The sequence below is a fragment of the Sparus aurata genome, chromosome 16, assembly GCF_900880675.1.
Source record: "Sparus aurata chromosome 16, fSpaAur1.1, whole genome shotgun sequence".
NCBI lineage: Eukaryota > Metazoa > Chordata > Actinopteri > Spariformes > Sparidae > Sparus > Sparus aurata.
Window position 1 is genome coordinate 28,167,409 of NC_044202.1, and position 2,440 is coordinate 28,169,848.

The 2,440-nt window shown below is 41.8% G+C and overlaps 1 long non-coding RNA gene across 1 annotated transcript; it reads left to right on the plus strand.

The window, feature by feature from the left end:
- The first annotated feature begins 341 nt into the window (after positions 1 to 341).
- Positions 342 to 1,920, plus strand: LOC115597450 (uncharacterized). The gene is made up of 3 exons (XR_003987105.1): positions 342 to 402; positions 1,607 to 1,738; positions 1,834 to 1,920. It is a non-coding gene; the product is annotated as an uncharacterized LOC115597450 (long non-coding RNA).
- The last annotated feature ends 520 nt before the right edge of the window (positions 1,921 to 2,440 follow it).

The window sequence follows — 2,440 nt, forward strand, 5'->3', positions numbered from 1 at the left end:
GGAGTCTAATGGTTCCTACAGGAGTCTTCTATAGGAGTCTTAATGGTTCCCACATAAGTCTTATTGGTTCCTACAGGCGTTTCTATACACTGAAACAAGTCAATCTAAGAATAAATAATTGTAACATAATTAATCCTGTGATAATAACAATACAAAACAAAGTTTGTCTCTAGACATGAATATATCAAGTTGTGAATTATTCTACATTTGTTCAAAACACAAGTCATTTTGATTGTTTTCCCTAACAAGCTGTATGTAAGCGGATCAACAAATCTTCTACACTTTGTATTTACTCCGACTGCCCTCCCCCCCCCCCCCTGTGGTGCATTCTGGGTATTCACGCCAAACGCCTGAGCAAAGACAGAAGGAGAAATTTGAAAAATGGGAGACTGAACTGTTAAGGTAAGAATTTAGTTAATGTTATTGATATAGTTGGTTACTTACTACAATCTTTCAGGTTTTACATTGTTGTAGAAATAAGTAAAATAACTGGAGGCACCTGATGTAATTTGTAATTAACAACAGTGGCTTCAACAGACTTCTGTATAACTTGAAACAAATGTTAGCAGGTTTTAAAATACTTGCTTCAAATGTAATTTGAACCTGACGTTTGCAAGTGACTATAATTTAAAGTAAGCATGGATGTGTTTTTTCTTTCACATTACGTTAATCAGACAGCGCTGGGTGCCGGTTTATGGCTGCATGCAGAACCAGAGTGATAGAGTAAACTAACGTTAGTATGCATTTCTATCTATGGCACTGTGCAGAATCCCTCTCTATCGGCTAACACCGGGGGGGGTTAGCCGTTAGCCAGCGGTGTTCGCGACACACGGCGCTCCTCGGTAACTCCTCACTAACGGCTAACCGTTAATGGCTAACACCTATAGCGAGGCAGTAGCCGTTAGCGAGGCGCGCCTGGTGCCGCGAACACCCCTCGCTAACGGCTAACACCCCGGTGTACGGGGCTACCCCTCGCTAACGGGGTTAGCCGTTAGCTAACCCCGTTAGCGAGGAGTGTTTTACTGTAAGTCGGCCGTGTGTGTTTGGGTTTGTGTGGCCGGTTTTTGGTCGCAGCGGTGGCTGCTAACTAGCAGGTAACTTAGCCTACATCTAGGTTGTTAAGTTAGGTCTGCTTGTTAGCCACGAACCGCAGCAGAGGGCAGAGCGAGCCACGCTGCAGGTGATACACCGCGCCGAGTTCTCAAATAGAGAGCCCACTGTACAGGGGGCAGAGTGAGATGCGTGCTGCATAGACGATCTCTTTAGTGGTCAGTTACTATGTCATTGTGTGCTTATCAGATGATTTATCGTGTCAAGCACACTGGTGAAGGTATGCAAAAACAATTGTTGTGGGGAAAGTGGACACATGTTCGATTATTTCAGTTTATGGACTAGACAAAAAGTAATTTTTGGGGGCAGAGATTCTGGTCTTTCACTGAAAAAAATGTTGTGACAGCCCAGTCTAAAATGCAGCAAAAGTAAGCCTGATGAGGCTGTCAGAATAAAATGCATGACTCTGTTCTTTTTTTGTTGCTCTGTGTCTCTGTTATTCTTTTTTTCTGTATCTCAAGATGTTTCTCCATCTCACTTCTGACCTCTTTTGCAGATCAAGGATGAATTATGGAGGATCACACTAAAGCCACTACAGTTCACATTACTGGGGAAGTTGGACCAATACACACCCAGGCTGTTGAGCCTCTAAGCTGTTGGGAAGAAACTTGATGAGACCTGTGACATGGTAAATGAGGCATGTACTTATTGCAGTTAAATAGTTAGTTATATATTAGCATTCTGATGTTTGTACTTGGCATGATCTCCTTTCTTTTTTTATAGCACAACAGCATTGAGTCCAGAAGAGAGGATGTGATCAGAGGCCTCATTCTCTATCTTGGTGAAAAACAGAGGAGCTAATCAAGGCCTCCAAGGTAAAGAAAACTGTTTCAAAGCCCAGCCTGTTTGAGATGAGGTTGTGCAATCCAGAATAGCTGATGGCTCAGTGGTATTTTAATTATTTTTTTCTTTTTTTTTAAAGAGTGCCTATGTAGAAATGGATGGAATGTTATGATTTTAGCATCTAATTATTAATGATTTAGTAAAAGTTGCAAAATCATCAGATGTGGATGTTATCCTGCACGGAGAGCAGGCTGCTGCTAGCACTGCTAACGGTAGCCACACAGCATGTCAGTGGTCAGAGAAGATGACACATTTCATTAACATAGTTCAGTTCATTAATGTGTGCCACTAAGTGCCAACTATATCAGCATTTGGTTGTTGAACAGTGGGATCAATGGTATCTATCAAACAGCTCCTCATTTAAATAAAAACGGAGTTCAGTTGTGTTCAGTGATGATGGAGAAGCTGCTGCTGCCGAGCTAAATGCCATCCCAATGTCTGACAATGCATGGAACATGACGTATAACAGTAATGATAGCAATAATAA